General features: G+C 39.6%; 1 long non-coding RNA gene across 1 annotated transcript; it reads right to left on the bottom strand.

Annotated features, from left to right (window-relative positions):
* Positions 1-1,428: 1,428 nt before the first annotated feature.
* LOC138910818 (uncharacterized) lies at positions 1,429-16,844 on the bottom strand. The gene is made up of 2 exons (XR_011415974.1): positions 16,363-16,844; positions 1,429-1,693 (listed from the first exon to the last, which is right to left on the bottom strand). It is a non-coding gene; the product is annotated as an uncharacterized lncRNA (long non-coding RNA).
* Between the last annotated feature and the right edge of the window lie 369 nt (positions 16,845-17,213).

Here is a 17,213-nt window from a genome sequence, read left to right as displayed (position 1 = left end):
ATTTTTTCAGGAAAAGTGCATTTTCCTTCACGCACTTTGGTTGGTTTGAAATTGTCATTTATGTATTTAATTGACATAAATTTGACAACATAAGGTGTTTAATATGTCAGAGTTAGAACTAAGGTACCTAAACGAAAAAGTATTGCCATATTTCAGCCTAAAATGGTTTTATTTACCGTGCACATCCCCAATTTCTTGTTCTCTCAAGTGCAGGAAAAGAACCGATTGATAAACTTTCTTAAGTACAAGGAAAAGGACGAATGATTGACATTAGCAAAATTAGAATCTAAAAGAATGGCCTCATATTAAAACAATTGCACATAATTTGAAATGTAAATTACTCTTCTGAAGTTGCTTGAACCCACCATGCACGTGATCAATTATCTGTTCCCGTCAATTAAGAATCGTAATGTGGCTACTGCTATCTATAGTAGCTGTCTCTAATAATTAATTCTCGTTGACCGCATCGGACCATTAAATCAATAACAATATATTAGATTTGAAAACTCAAAATTAGGGGTGTCAATAGATATTTAAAATCTGACTAAATCGATCGAATTGTTCCGTACCGTACCGAACCGATTTTAGATTTCTTTTAATAAAATCGTAGGTTTTTATATAAATCTATAATTGTACCCATAATTAGGGTAGATTTTTTATTTTATGAAAATAAACCGAAAAAATACTGAACCGTACCGAGTATATTTACATGTAAAAAATATATTTATATATTAAGTTTAAAAATAATAAAATATTAAATTTTTCCTTGAGCCTTGGAATTATGAACATGATTACAAGTCAACAAGTAATTAAACTCAAATCTTAATCCTAACCTATTATGCTACTCATGTTAAAACTAAACTATTTCCAGCATATTCAGTAGCAAGCCACGAGGTATTCTAACGATTATGAATATCAAACTACAATGTATTGAACATGTTTCATTTCGTATGATTTAGATTTATCTTTTTGAATATTTAATCTTCTATAGACTTTATTCCCGAGTTCCAGCTTGGGTAACATCTTTTCACTCGTATGATTTATATTTTCTTTGTCTTTACTTAGTTTCTTTTACGTTGTTGTTGAGTGGTTGATAGATCTATACTCTCACCGTCTTTAATGTTTTCTTAATTCATCACCCTTTAAATAGTAAAAATATATAAAAAGTTTTGCTAAGTCCTATAAAAGTACGTATGTTATTGCATTCTACTTCTACTAGTGACTTTTACATGACATTTAAAAAAATACCAAAAATTAATCGAACCGTACAGATACTAAAGAAAAACCGACATAATTGGGACGTGTCACGACCCGAAATTTCCACCATTGGGACCATGATGGCGCCTAACATTTCACTTGCTAGGCAAGCCAACGTTAGAGAATCATTAAACCAATCCTCATTCCATTAAGTAAATAACAACAATTAGCTAAGATGAAATATAGTGAGTGGGGAATGATATAAAAAATGCGTTAATTTCTACCATCCGGATCTGGAGTCACAATTCACGAGCATTCTAGAATTCACTACAAGTAATAGTCTGAAAGAAATACAATTGTTTGGATGAAAGAAACAGTAAAACAGAAAAAGATAGGCGGGGACTTCAAGGTCTGTGAACACCGACAGATCTACCTTGAGTCTCCGGATAACGGTCCAACAGCAAAAATCTCGATCAACTTGAGCCGGTACCAAAATCTGTACAGAAAGTGCAGAGTGTAGTATCAGTACAACCGATCCCATGTACTGGTAAGTGTCGAGCCTAACCTCGACGAAGTACTGACGAGGCTAAGGCAAGGCACCTACAAATCAACCTGTATAATTTAACAGTGTATATACCAATAACAGTAATGAAGAGCTAGACAGGAAATATCGGGAGGGAAAAATATGCTGGGGGAAAATACGAGATAAGGAACTACAGCAGAATGATAACTGGAACAACCAATATACTATGAATAAACAGAAATAACGAATACAGTAAAGGAAAAATGCATGGCATCACCCTTCGTGCTTTTACTCTCAATCTCACCATAAAAATAATAGAAACGCCACGGCATCATCCTTCGTGCATTAACTCTCATATCATGGCACGACATCACCCTTCGTGTATTAACACTCACAATATGGCACGGCATCACCCTTCGTGCTTTTACACTCACAATATGGCACGGCATCACCCTTCGTGCATTAACTCTCATATCATGGCACGGCATCACCCTTCGTGTATTAACACTCTCCCTTACCATAATGCAATGAATAAATAACAATAAGAAGATAGAATAACAAGTACAAGCTTTACTTCAATATTTGATTCCACAATATCAATCTCAACTTTGAAATAAATACTCAATTATTACCAGAAGATTCGTAAACATGATGAGAACGATTAATTTAACAACATTAGACTAAACCTGTCGCAATTAGGCATGGGAAAGAGACAATATAAGAAAAATGGGAGAAATAGGGAAAACAGGTAAATTGACGGTGCATAAGTACTCGTCACCTCACATATGCGCCGCTCACATGAATTTCACATAGCAAATAGTTTGAGGTTTCTAATTTCCTCAAGTCAGGGTTAACCATGACACTTACCTCGTTCTGAAGGCCACTCAATACTCAATCACAGCTTTTCCTCTAGAATTCACCTCAAAACCATTCGTATCTATTCAAAAATGCCTCAATAATATCAAATATTGCTAAAGGAATCAATTACATGCATAAATTTAGATTTTCCAAATTTTTCTCCAAAAAGTCAAAAATCGACCCCAGGCCCGCTTGGTCAAAACCTGAGATTCAGACCAAAATCCATTTACCTATTCACCCCCGAGCCCGGATATATAATTAGTTTTGGAATCCGACCTCAAATTGAGGTCTAAATTTCCAAATTTTCGAAATCTCTAGTTTCTACCCAAACCCCTAATTCTACCATGAAAACTCTAGATTTTAGGTTGAAATCTTGTAAAAGATAGTAAAAGATTGAAAGAAACCAGTTTAGAATCACTTACTTATGATTTGGGGAAGAAATGGTCTTTGGAAAATCGCCTCTTGTGTTTTAGGTCTTGAAAATTTGGGTAATGAATAAAAATTCCCGTCCAAAAGTCATTTTGATCAGCTGCGAATGTCGCATTTGCGACCTGGGCTTCGCAAATGCGAAGCCCGCAAGTGCGAGAAAAAATATCGCAAATGCGAACTTCTCGCATCTCTGCTGCCTTCGCAAATGCGAACCATTTGTTCGCAATTTGCTAACATTGAACTATCGTAAATGCGAGAATCCCAGTCCCAGCCCATCTTCACAAATGCGAACAATCGTTCGCAAATGCAGCCTGTGATGATCGTAATTGCGATCCTGAACTTCGCAAATGCGAAGGTCCCCTTCCAACCCCACTGTTCGCAAATGCGAAGCTTCTTCGCAAATGCGTTGCTCGCATTTGCGAGCCAGACCTCGCAAATGCGAAGTTTGCAGACCCGAAGTACACTAGCAATGATTTTTATGTTCAATCCACTCTGTAGCCTATCCGAAACACACCGGAACCCTCGGGGCTCTAAACCAAAAATGCACACAAGTCTACAAATATCATACGAACTTGCTCGCGCGATCAAATTGCCAAAATAACACCTAGGACTATTAATTTAGCACAAAACCAAATGAAATTCTCAAGAACACCTTAAAATTTCTATTTTCTCAACTTGACGTCTGAACCACGTCAAACCAACTTCGTTTCTCACCAAATTTCACAGATAAGTCATAAATATTATATTTTGACCTATATGAGCTCCGAAACCAAAATACGGACCCGGTACCAACAAGGCCAAACATCAACCAATTCTTAAAAATAATTAATTTTCAAACTTTCAATTTTCATCAAAAATTCATAACTCGAACTAGGGACCTCCGAATTCGATTCCGGGCATACACCCAAGTCCCATAATTCGATACGAATCCACCGGGACCGTCAAAATACGAATCCGGACCCGTTTACTAAATAATGTTGACCGAAGTCAACTAAAATCAACTTTTAAGGCAAAAATTCTTATTTTCATCAATTTTCAACAAAAAGTCTTTCTGGAAACACGCCCGGACTGTGTACGCAATTCGAGGAGGGCAAAAATGATAATTTTAAGGCTTAAGAGTGCAGAATCGAGTTCTAAAATATAAGATGACCTTTTGAGTCATCACAGGACGATTTTGAAAAGTCTAATTTTGCTTATACATAATAGAATAATTGATATTCGGCTTAAAGTATGCATATTTTTTTATGTATATTGCCTCACATTGTGCTCATGTCTCGCAGATTTGATGTATAATATAATGATTTATGCTAATTTGTGATATTTCTATGTGTAGGAATAATTCGGATACGATTTGGGATGAAAGTGCGCGAATTGGAGCAAAAATGGGAAGAAAAGGAGAAATGGCCTAGTTGAGCACCACAGGCAGCGTGGGGCGCTACCTGTGGCGCACAAAACAGAATGCTGAAAAGTTGAGCGCCAGGGCCAGCGCCCCACGCTGCCCTGGACGCTCAAAATGTGAACCCGAAAATATGAGCTAGATCTCCCTAGGCGAAATAGTTCTACCTGAGTTAAGCTATGTATAAAAACCTGAGCGAAGAGTACTTCTACCCGGAACTATGAGTTGGATCCCCATAGGTGAAAAGGTTCTACCTGGATTAAGCTACGTAAAACATCCTGAGCGAAGAGTACTTCTACCCAGGAACTATGAGCTGGATCCCCCTAGAAGAAAAGGTTCTACATGGATTAAGCTACGTAAAACATCGTGAGCGAAGAGTACTTCTATCCAGAAACTATGAGCTAGATCCCCCAAAGCGAAATGGTTCTACCTGGGTTAAGCTACATAAAACATCCTGAGCGAAGAGTACTTCTACTCGGAACTATGAGCTGGATCCCCCTAGGCGAAAAGGTTCTACCTTGGTTAAGCTAGGTAAAACATCCTGAGCGAAGAGTACTTCGACCTGGAATTATGAGCTGGATCCCCCTAGGTGAAAAGGTTTTACCTGGGTTAAGCTATGAAAATGAGAGGTATGGACAGTAGTGATGCATGCTGAAAAATAAAAGAAAAAAGGGAGATTTTAAGGAGCTTACATTTGGTGACATTCGTCCTTTGAGAACCGCCATTCTGCACTGCTTTGTTCATGCTTCAAACAAAGAAAATTTATGAGTTTTTAAAGTGGTGGTCGGTTTGTGGCCTTGATGCACTGAGGACTTTGAGTTCACGGACACCCCGTTGTCGAAGAACTGATTCTATCAGAGTGGTACCGAGATGCTCGGATACTTTGTATCATTTTCTGGAGACTTTGTCTTTCTGACGTTTCCCCTGGCTGTTTCATACCCGGATGTCCACGGTACCGTTAACCCTTGTCCCTAAGGCAAAGCAATTTTCCTTTAAAATCAAACTTAGTTGTCTTGCACTCAGAACCAGTTTGTGTCCGTAGTGCTTATCAACTTTTCCCATAAAGCAAGTCTTGCTTAGGCGACCTTTTCATTTTCTTTGAGACATTTTGCATGCCTTATCAAAAGAGATCATAGATGGATTCCTGCCTTCGTCAATGCCGTATATGCTCAAAATTATGCTTGGTACTACGGGAAAACTGTAGCCAGTTTTGCAGCCATTTCTTTGCTTCACTTTTGATGCAAGATTAGACCGAAAGGGACTCAAAGAAAATTATGGGAAACACAGAAGTGCAATTGAAAGTAAAAAGGAATTGTGACTAAACAAAAGGTGTCTATTTCGGGGAGAGGAATAGGGAGACTTATCTGGAGGTGTGTGCCGACCTCAATGAATCATGACATGCATTTTGGACTGGATGCCTGATCCGTCTGAGCTGTCTAATTCTAAAAATCCATCGCAAATGTTCATCTAGAAACTGTCTTGGTTGTGCTCATGCCGGAGGATCGAAGACCCTCATTCAGCTAGTAGCACCCTTTGCGGGTTTTTGCTAACTAACATCTCTCATTTCTCTACTCACTGCCACCTTATGGTGCCCATCTGGGTTTTCACCAATAACACTCTCATTTCTCTGCTCACCATCGCCTTACAGTGCCCATAGAGGTTTTCACCGATAAGACTCTTTTTTTTTTGCATGATGGAACTTCAAACATTCTCAAAGATCGATCAGAAGTTCCTAATAGGGAAAAGGCGAAAAGAACCTCGAACTGAATTACAACTTTTGGAAACGTTTCTATAGAAAAAAAACCGTAAAATAAAACAAACTCATGCCCCAGTTTTGGAGTATGGGGAATATGGACTGCCCTTTTTTGTTTTTGGTGTGATGGGACCGAACCCAAGGTAAGACTGCCTACGTATCCTTTCGGAATTAGGTCGGACGTAGTTCGCTCAACTCAGAAGGTTTGTTGTATAATTTTTTTTTACAAGTACACGGGTTCCAAAAGAGGGAAAACGAAGAAGACAAATACGGTTCAAAAGGGTTAAAAAAAGGGTGACACCTATTTGGGACAGAGACCAATAACAGCCTTCGTCATCTCGATTTGAGAAAATAATGCGTGAAAGTTCTGCAGTGGGTATATATAAAACATAATATCTTTTGACTGCATCTGCATTAATCGTCATGTTTTGTACCCGTCCTTCTTCATCTACCAAGTGCAAGGCCCCTTTTGGTAACACTTTCTTGATGATATAGGGTCCTTGCCAGTTCGGGGCGAACTTTCCTTTAGCTTCTACTTGGTGTGGAAGAATGCGTTTCAAAATGAGTTGGCCTACCTTAAAGTATCGTGGACGCACTTTCTTATTGTAAGAGCGTGCCATTCTTTGTTGGTATAATTGGCCAAAACATACTGCTGCTAGCCGTTTTGCATCTATCAGCATCAGTTGTTCAAACGGGTCTTTACCCATTCTGTGTCTTCAATCTCCGATTCCACGACGATCCGTAGAGAGGGAATTTCGACTTCGGCCGGTATTACAGCTTCCATTACGAATACCAGCAGATAAGGAGTTGCACCAACAGATGTGCGAGCAGTCGTGCGGTATCCCAAAAGAGCAAAAGGCAATTTTTCATGCCATTGTCTAGAACCTTGGATCATCTTTCTAAGAATCTTCTTGATGTTCTTGTTTTCCGCTTCAACGGCTCCATTAGCTTTTGGATGGTAAGGGGTAGAATGGCGGTGCACAATTTTAAATTGCTCGCATACCTCCTTCATCAAATGACTATTTAGATTGGTTACATTGTTAATGATAATGGTTTTTGGAATACCAAAGCGATAGATGATGTTGGAATGAACAAAGTCTACCACTGCTTTCTTGGTGACTGCTTTGAAAGTGACGACCTCCACCCACTTGGTGAAGTAATCAATTGCAACCAAAATGAATGCCCATTTGAAGCCTTTGGCTCGATTGGCCCAATAACATCCATACCCCAAGTAACGAAAGGCCACGGAGAGGACATGGGATGCAACTCCGAAGAAGGAGAGTGAATTAGGTCACCATGAATCTGGCATTGGTGACACTTGCGAACAAAATTGAAGCAATCTCGCTCCATAGAAAGACAATAATACCCTGCCCGCAGAATCTTCTTCGCCAAAGCATAACCATTCATGTGAGGTCTACATACCCCCGAATGCACTTCACTCATGATCCGCTCATCTTCTGTGGCATCTACGCAGCTCAACAAGTTCAAATCTGGGGTCCTTTTGTACAAAATTTCCCCATTCAGGAAGAAACCACCGGCGAGCCGCCTTATAGTTCTTTTTCGATCTCCCTTGGCATGCTCTGGGTATTCTCTTGTTTTCAGGAATCGTTTTATGTCAAGATTGGCTTCGTAGTGCAGAAAGACCTTGGATCAGAAATCTAAAATTTAGAATTTAAGCATACCATGGTTCACCATCTGGGTCTGTCTCAATTGTATTGTATTAACCGTGTTGATTCCGAACTTGGATTTCTAGTGGATCGATATGCATGTTGCCCGAATAAGGGAGCATCGAGGCTAAAGTAGCCAAAGCATCGGCTAGCTCGTTGTGAAACCTAGGAATGTACCTGAACTCGATGGAGTTGAATCTGTTGCTCAAGTCTTGCACACATTGTCTATATGGAATAAGCTTGATGTCTCGAGTCTCCCATTCACCTTGGGCTTGCCGGATAAGCAAGTCAGAATCTCCCAAAACCAATAGTTCATGCACATCCAGATCGAGGGCCATTTTCAAACCCATGATACAGGCTTCATATTCTGCCATATTATTGGTACAGAATAACCGAAGTTGGTCCATTGCAGGGTAATACTGTCCAATAGGTGAGATGAGGATTGCCCCGATCCCAGCTCCTTTGATATTGACAGCTCCATCAAAATACATTTTCCATACGGGTTGTCGTCTGGAACTACTTCCTCTATTGAGTTGACCTCTTCGTCTGGGAATTATGTGGTAAGTGGTATGTACTCATCATCAACTGGATTCTCTGCCAAATAATCGGCCAAAGCCTGTGCTTTCATCGCAGTGCGAGTGACATAGACGATGTCGAACTCTATGAGAAGGATTTGCCATTTTGCGAGCCTGCCAATGGGCATTGGTTTTTGGAAGATGTACTTTAGAGGATCCATTATGGATATGAGGTAAGTAGTGTAGGCCAAAAGATAATGTCTCAACTTCTAAGCGACCCAAGTCAAGGCACAACATGTCCTTTCTAAAAGGGTGTACTTAACCTCATAATTGGTGAACTTCTTGCTCAAATAATAGATTGCATGTTCCTTTTTTCCTGTTGCATCATGTTGCCCCAAACGCATCCAAAGGAATTATCCATTACCGATAGATATAAAAATAAAGGCCTACCAGGTTCAGGTGGGACCAGTACATGGGATTTTGACAGATAATCTTTGATCCTGTCAAAAGCATTTTGGCAATCGTCCGTCCACTTGATAGAAGCATCCTTTTTTAGCAACTTAAAGATGGGCTCGCACATGGTTGTGAGCTGAGCAATGAACCTACTGATGTAGTTCAACCTCCTGAGCAAACTCATAACTTCCTTTTTGTTCTTCGGAGGTGGAAGATCTCGAATGGATTTTATCTTAGATGGATCCAATTCGATGCCTCTCCGACTGACTATAAAACCGAGGAGTTTCCTGGATGGAACCCCAAATGCACACTTGGCTGGATTAAGCTTAAGGTCATACCTTCGAAGACGTTCAAAGAACTTTTTCAAATCGCACACATGATCAGCCTGTGTCTTTGATTTTATGATGATATCATCGACATATACTTCAATCTCTTTGTGCATCATGTTGTGGAAAATGGTAGTCATGGCCCTCATGTAAGTTTCCCCTGCATTCTTCAAACCGAAAGGCATGACCCTGTAACAATAAGTACCCCATGGAGTGGTGAAAGCAGTCTTTTCTGCATCATCCTCATCCATTAAAATCTTGTGGTATCCGACATAGCAATCCATAAAAGATTGTATCTCATGCTTAGCGCAATTATCTACAAGTATGTGGATGTTTGGTAAAGGAAATTTATCCTTTGGACTTGCTTTGTTCAGGTCCCTGTAGTCAACACAGACTCTAGTTTTTCCGTCCTTCTTTGGCACAGGCATAACATTTGCCACCCAAGTGGTGTATCGTACGGCTCTAATTACATTGGCGCTCAGTTGCTTCATTATTTCCTCTTTGATTTTATCACTCATGTCCGTTTTGAATTTTCGTTGCTTCTGTTAGACTGGTGGAAAATCAGGATATGTGGGAAGCTTATGAACTACTAAATCGGCACTTAGACCCGGCATATCATCATAAGACCAAGCAAACACATCTCTATACTCAACTAAAATTTGAATAAAGGCATCTCTAGTTTCTTGTTTAGCGTGAATGCTTATCTTTGTTTCCCTGACTTCTTCATGACCTCCGATATTAATTGGCTCAGTTTCATTGAGGTTGGGCCTAGGCTTATTTTCAAATTGTTCCAACTCTCTTTTTATTTCCTCAACAGCCTCATTTTCATCATATTCGACTCTTGATGCATTATTTCAAAATTAGACAGCTTTTTAAGATCTGGGTGTGAATTCCGCATGCATGTCATGTTATTAAAGCCGACATTAACAAAACTGAAATGGAAAACAAAATGACAAGAATTAGGAAAAGGAAAAGATACTATACTTAATACAAAACTGAACTGCATTTCATTGAATTTGAAAGGATAGAAGGGTTAACATCAAAATAAAACAATCATACTAAGATGTTTGGATTACAACCCTAAAAGTAACGCAAAGTAAAAATAAAAATGAAGCTGCAAAAACAAACTACCAAAACTTTTTCCTTGTGGGGAGAGGAGTTGCTTCCCAATTGTTAAGCATGGTGTCTGGGCCAATTAGTTGCATATCGGCACGACTAGTGCCTTCATCAGCCTGGATCATATTCACTTCAGAAAATATTTGGCTGAGGCCATGGCAAATTTCATCAATATTTGCCTGTGCCCAGGAATTTTGACCCTCTTTGAGTCGTGGCTTGACAAAAGTGTAGAAAATGTGAGGGATAGATTGATGCAAGACCCAACCATGATTTTTGCGGTGCTTAGCTTTATCTTCATCTGCTTGTGTTGGCCTGAAACCTAAGCCAAAAATACCATTGTTGCTAAAGTGAGAGATGGGTTCCGAAATTCCTTGCAGTGATGCCCCCAAGCCTTTTCCTGGATCATAACCTTATCTCAGCATAAGTGCAACCACCATTACAGATGTGGCAGAAAGACGAGGATGCAAAATGGGATTTCCTTCCTCAACATGGTCCATAACAACCACTTCGAAAGCTTGATAGACCATGGACTCACACCCTTCCTTGGCCTCAATACACGGAATTAACGAATCTTTATAAATGGATAACTTGTCTTCTCTGTGAACAATAATTTCTTTCCTGTCGTGTTCGAATTTGAGTATCTGATGCAAGGTGGATGGCATAGCTCGGGCCGTATGGATCCATGGCCTTCCGAGAAGAAAGTTATAAGAAGTTTCCATGTACACTACTTGGAAAACAATTTCAAAATCAACCGGCCCAATCGTCATGGTGAGGTTGATCTCCCTAATAGTATCTCTCGTTGCGCCATCAAAAGCCCGGATGAAAACATTGTTGGGTCGGATTCTGTCTGTGTTGATCTTTATGCTTTTCAAGGTAGAGAGAGGGCATACATCTACAATCGAGCCTCCATCAACCATGACTCGTTTTACATAATGCCCCTCACATTTGACAATCAGGTGCAAAGCCCTATTGGGCCCGGCTCCCTCCTCGGGAAGTTCTTCATCAGTAAAGGAGATTTTGTTCACCTCAAAAAATATGTTGGTCATCTTTTCCAACTGATTCACAGTGGTCTTCTCTGAGACATGTGCCTCGTTCAGGATTTTGATTAGTACACGGGCATGTTCTTCTGAGTGTATGAGCAAAGATAACAAAGAAATTTAGGAAGGAGTCTTTCTCAACTGGTCAATGATTGAGTAATCCTGAACTTTCATCTTTTTCAAAAACTCCTCCGACTCTTCTTCCGTGACCGGTTTCTTTATTGGCATTTGGCCTTCTCTGATTTGCTTGGCCTTCCTCAACTCTTCTGGAGAGTAACACCTCCCTGATCGAGTCAAACCTCCAGTTTCCCCCACTTCTTCTATGATTTCCTTGCCTTTGTAGGTTACTACAGTTTTGTTGTAGTTCCAAGGAATGATTTTCGTGTTTGTCACACGGGGTTGTATGACAGGCTTGATTATGATCGGCTCTGTTATACCTTTCGTACCGCCCTGATTCTGCTTTGTGATGAGGTGACCTCCAAAGAAATACAACTTTGGGCTTGGAACATTGGAGCGAACTTCCAACATTAGGATTTTTGGAACAAATAAAGTTGCCTTCCCTGAGCTCTGGGCGCCTTTCACAATCAATGGCACATCTCGGCTTGGGCTTACTTCCAGTCATGTTCCTTCTTGAATCGTTCCCACTATAATTTCTGCTCAGCCAACTGGATTGTATTCTTGATCTCGGCCGATCATTTCCACAAAATAAACATCATTGTGTGCTGGCAGCGGGTTGTTTGTAACATTAGGAGGGTCTTCGCCATTTGTTACCACAATCAAATTTTCTGTGATGAGTCTTTCTATGGCTCTTTTCAGAGTCCAACATTCATCAGTGCTATGCCCTGGGGCACCTGAATGATATTCACATATTGCATTTGCTTGAAATCCATGTGAAACAGGATGCATATGGTGGGGAGCAATGGGTCCAATCACGACCATCTGCTTTAGCTTTTGGAATAGACTAGAGTATGATTCAGCCAATGGAGTGATTTTCTCCATCGGCCTCTGCTCTCGACCATAATCCTGCCTGGGACGAGCATTGTAGGGTGCCCGAAAATTTTGCTGCTGAGGTCGGGGGATCCTTGGAGCTGGTGCCTGTACTTGTTGATTGGGAGGCCGAGCATATGATTGAGCATTAAATACTGTATATTATGGTGGGCCCATAGAGTACTGAATAATTGGCGGGGGATAATAAAGTTGAGGGTAGCTGGATTACCCCTGTTGAACTTGCACATAAGGGTGCGATGCCCCTATTTGAACTTCCTTGGATCCCGAAGTCATCATGGACCCTCCATCTCTCTTCTTTCTATTTGCCAAACTTCCCGACCCATTTTGGATAGCTTGGGTGGTGGCTTTGAGAGTAGCTTGACTTACAATTCTGCCAATCTCGAGGCCATTTTCGACCATCTCTCCTATTTTGATCGCTTCCGTAAAAGGTCTACCCATCGCGGACATCATGTTCTGAAAGTAATCAGGCTCTTGAGCCTCCAGAAAAATAGTGATCAATTCGTGGTTATCCATGGGTGGCTTAACTCTAGCCGCTTGCTCCCTCCACTTGATTGCATACTCCCTAAAGCTTTCAGCCGGCTTTTTCTTCATATTGGACAGGGAATTACGATCCGGCGCAATATCAATGTTGTATTGAAATTGTTTGACAAATGCCTGGGCCATGTCGTCTCAAATATGCCAGTGAGAGATATCTTGGTCAATGAACCATTCAGAGGTTACCCCCACAAGACTTTCCCCAAAATAAGCCATCAGTAATTCTTCTTTTCCACCTTCACCCCTTAGCTGGTTGCAGTATTTTTCAAGTGGGCGATAGGATCACCGTGTCCATCATATTTCTCAAATTTTGGGGTCTTGAACCCTGGTGGCAAATGGATATGAGAGAACATGCATAGATCACTGAATGAAATACTTTTGTGACCACCTAGTCCCTGTATGTTCTTTATGTTCTGTTCAAGACTTCTCATTTTCCTGGCCATCTCATCCGGCTCAAACGTCTTGGCAGCCTTTTCATTTTCTACTGCGACTCGTACTGAGGAGTCTGATTGTATGGGGTTGAGACCTTGAAAGTCATATTTGGAGAATAGTATTGGCCATCATAAGCATGAGATGGTGGCTCGTTGTTCGGCCTCGTTACAGGAGGTAGTGGCGGGATTGTATATACCGGTGCGACTGAAGGTCGCATATTAGAGGTACCAGGGACAACATGGAGGCCGTAGTTTGGCACATACCCTGGTGGTAGAATATGATCACTCGTTGCATAGAGTGGTAGTTGAGTAGCCAAGAGTACGGTGGAAGTTCCTTCTGAGGGACCCCGGGGTGGAGGCTGACCGGAAACCCAAGCTTGATATACATCAGACAATTGTTGTCTCAATTTTCTTATTTCCTCCGACTCTTGCTCAACTGACTAAACTTGAGGGTCATCACTGACCAGCTCGATCTCATCATTGTAAGCCATCGGTACCTTTCCTTTAGATCTGGTGAAGTAATGATGTGTTTTTAGTTTCTCCACAAACCAACCACCTTAAGCTTACTATTGTTATAAGAGACAACAAACGTGTTAGGGTTAAGTATTTTATAAATATGAATCACACGTAATATGTCATGCTCCTAACATTATCATCATTTCTAACATGCTTTTGGAAGGCTTCATGTTTCATTCCTACTTATCAGGTTGCTTCTTATTGACGCTTTTAGTTTCTTCTCTCCCCTTTTTTTTTCATTTCACTCATGCCTCATTTGATTCCTCCTCCTAGATCGTTGAAAAATATTTTGATCGAACCTTTTGTGGGTTGCCTACATATCATGTCGCCGCATGAATCAGATCATTACGTAGTTCAGGCTATCAGGAACAAAGTACATAAGCTAGATTTGTTTTTTGATTTTTTTTTGGGGGGGGGAATTTTTGAAAGAAAAGACTTCTAAAGAAAAAAAAAAATTGGATTTTGATATTTTTGTCTTTGAATTTCCAAAAGAACGACTTCTAAAGAAGAAGAAAAAAATATATTTTGGATTTTGATTTGAATTTTTTTTTTTTGAATGTAAAACTTCGTAAAAGAAGGAAAATATTTTTGGATTTGATTTTTTTTTTTTTGGATTTTCTAAGGAAAGAATTCTAAGAAGGAATTAAGGAAAGGAAATATTTTTTTTTTGTTTTTTTTTTTTTGAAAATTGGGACCGGAACCGATGAGGTTTGCCTACGTATCTCACATCCGGTGAGAATCAGACCCGCATAGTTCGGTGAAACCGACTATTTCTTTTTATGATTTTATGAAAATTAATCTTTACACCGCATGCCTGACTACTACAAAATCTTAGTAAAAAATATTATTTGTACCAAACTAGGAGAATGATTTTTTTTTAATAATTTCACTCAACTAATTTCTAAAGTCGGTCAACAATGCAAGCAAGCCTTCCAAATGATGTAGCAAGTAGCATAAAATTGAACATGATGGTCTCAAAAAGGATACTTGTCTTATACGGACCCGGCCCTGTGCCGAGTTTCGCTAAGTCAAATACACATGATATAACAAAACGATCATACTAGGGATAACCAGGCATGTGGCTTATTCTTCTAGGTTTTAAGACTCTTAGGAGATGAGGTGTATCTAAACTGGCCATAAAACGAGCGGACAACTCGAGTAGGGAAGGGGTAGCTTACTGGGAGCAATACTTCTCCGGCTTAACTACTGGAACCTCCCCGTTCTTAAACATGGGTGACTAATAATCTTTCACCAGGAGCCCAGGCCCACCGGCTTTATCTCAAATAAGAATGGGGCGCGTATCCGCGATTCCCAGAGTTATATTCAGAAGACTCAGAGGAGGTGCGTGAGAAGACAGTTTATATATACAATACAACAATATCAAAGCGGTAAAAACTGGACAAGTAGCACATTAGGCCCAAATAAATCACAATATATACAAAAATTAATAAAACCAAATAAAGTCAATGTACAAGCTCGAATTCTCTGCTTCCCCAGCAGAGTCACCAGAGTTGTCACACCCCTTTTCTACCCCCAAAAGATATGTGTGTCATATGGGTTGGGTTAAAGAGTTTTTCCAATTAAAGTGACAAACTTGAGTAGGGATTATTTTACTTACAGAGTCGCCACTTGGAATTGAGTTTTGGGATATTTCAAGTCACCTTTTATTTGAATCCCTAGTCGAAGGAGGTTTGACTCTATTATTATTGGTCTGCGAAAATAAAATTTGGGTAAGAAATTCTGTTGACCGGGGAGAAGGTGTAAGGCATTCCCCGAGTCTCGTGGTTCTAGCACGGCCGCTTTATTGACTACAACTTGGCTTGAATTAATTTTGGATAAATTGTGATTTATTGATTTTCATGTTTTATCCATCCGCTTTTAATTGTTAAAATATGAAATTATCTTTAAAACGAATCACGTGTGTGAAATCGTTTTGTATATTGTGCCAAAATCATGTCACGAGTACGTGTACACAATTAATAGCATTTTATTATATTAAGATTGTTTCGCCCAAAGGTGCGCGAACGCGTACTTCGATTTTAATTTTTAAAAATCAAAATTATGTCATACGAACGTATATATAATTGCGATAATTAATTTATTAATACGCACCTAAAACTTACTAACGATATGTGAGTTATTCCATGAAGAATTATCCTATATGTTAGATTTTAAGGGGGAAAAACAAAAGCAGGGTCAGCTAAATTCAACCCAAATACATGGCCTAAATGACTAAAATGACAAAAAAAGAAGAAGAAAGAAATGATAACTTCAAAATTAATGACATGGTGCGCGCGTTTAAAATCTATTGTGTCTATTCTATTATTTGCTTTGAAATTTATTTTTAAGATATCCAAAACTTCAATAAATTACAACCAACAGTCACATGGCCCATTGTACACTTTCTAGATAGTCTAAACTTCAAGTTTAAGAAACAAAATTTAATATACTAACTCAATGATGATAGAGACGTAAGCACACAAATAAAGAAAATTAAATTAAACTAACTAACATGCTCATGCTTAAAAGCTTTATTCTCATTTGCAACACAAGAAGAACAACGAAAATAATATATTAACCAAATACAGAGTTAGAAAATGGACCTCAATAAACCTTCCAACAAAGATAAGGAAAGTGAGCGGAAAACATTGGACGGCGACGACCTCAAGCGACGGAACTTCGACTTGAAAAATGCTGCTGTTTCACGTGAAAAAGTGGACTGTTTTAAGGTGATTTTAATGGAGTTTTGGGTGTTGATTTTTGGGACTGTATTTGGGTGGAAAAGGGGACTGTTTCAGCTGGATTTCATTGGGTTTAAGAGCTGTTTTTCAGTTGCCTTTGGAACTGTTTTTTGGCGTTAATGGAGGTAAGTTTTGCAGCTATTTTGCTGCATTTTTTGGGACAGCTTTTTCTGTTTCGGGCTGTTTTTTTTCTTGCTGGTTTTCCTCTCCTTCATGGCTGATTGTTGCAGCAATTATATAGAGGGTTTTGTTGGTCTTTAGGGTGGAGATGAAGCTCCTTTTTTTGTGCGTGTCCATGTGTGTTTGTGGAGGGATCATGTGAGGGAAGTGCTTGTGTGAGTTGTTAAAGAGGAAGGGTGGAATGTGAGTTGTTAAAGATGAAGAGTGGGAATGTGAGTTGTGAGGGAATAATTGTGTTGGTGGTAAGGTGTGTGTTAAGTGATGTGAGGGAGTTGGGAAAAATTCAAGCATGGTCAAAAATTAGGTGTTCACAATTAGAAGTTGATAATGTTAGGTTTCAATCAACAGTAAACAATAAAAGGTTTTTTACTCCAACATGCATTACACTGAAAATCAAAGTTTTGAGTTGACAACAGTGGACTACTTATAAACAGATGTAACCTCTCATCCTTGCATTTTCTGCTTCTATTCAATCTGTTTCTTGAATTTCTAGAACCTACAAAAATAGAGGGAGTACCACTAAATCACAATAA

The sequence above is a fragment of the Nicotiana tomentosiformis genome, chromosome 5 (genome assembly GCF_000390325.3).
Source record: "Nicotiana tomentosiformis chromosome 5, ASM39032v3, whole genome shotgun sequence".
Taxonomy (NCBI): Eukaryota; Viridiplantae; Streptophyta; class Magnoliopsida; order Solanales; family Solanaceae; genus Nicotiana; species Nicotiana tomentosiformis.
The sequence above is the reverse complement of the archived record's forward strand: the minus strand, read 5'-3'. Positions and strand labels throughout refer to the sequence as shown.